Here is a 675-nt window from a genome sequence, read left to right on the forward strand (position 1 = left end):
GCTCCTACTACAACAGAATGGTGCCCCACGTTGGACGCCAGGTGTAGGCGTAAGTCACAAACAATGCCACACCAGTTTGGAATTATGATTAATAGGGTGGTATTTATTTAAAGGGGGAAAAAACTTACAGATCACTGTCCCAGACAACAGCCCTCTGCACAACCAGGAAGGGAGTCTAGTTGCCAGCGGAGCAGGAAGTGAAGAGAGAGAGGAGACGGAAATGGCTGCTTTTTTAAAGGGAGAGAGACCATGCCCCAATGGGCTATAGGCTGGAGGAGCAGAAGGACCTCCCGCAACATTAGGAGGTGGAATTCTTCCTCTCCTGCCCTACGTAGACAGACAAGACACATTTCTGATTTATCTTTTTGTGTTTTTTTTCTACTACATACATGGTGATGATAGGTTTTTTTTTTTAAAATAGGCTGTTCTGTCTTGACTATAAATTTCTTTTTTAATCATTATTTATTTATAATGTATACAATATTCTGGCTTCATGTTTTACCTGAACACCAGGAAAGGGCATTAGATCTCAGAGTAGATGGTTGTGAGCCACCATGTGGTTGCTGGGGATTGAACTCAGGACCTCAGGAAGAGCAGTCAATGCTCTTAACTTCTGAGCCATCTCTCTAGCCCCAACTATAAATTCCTTAAGGAAAGTTTTTTTTGTAGCACGAA

The sequence above is a fragment of the Microtus ochrogaster genome, chromosome 17, assembly GCF_000317375.1.
Source record: "Microtus ochrogaster isolate Prairie Vole_2 chromosome 17, MicOch1.0, whole genome shotgun sequence".
Classification (NCBI taxonomy): Eukaryota; Metazoa; Chordata; class Mammalia; order Rodentia; family Cricetidae; genus Microtus; species Microtus ochrogaster.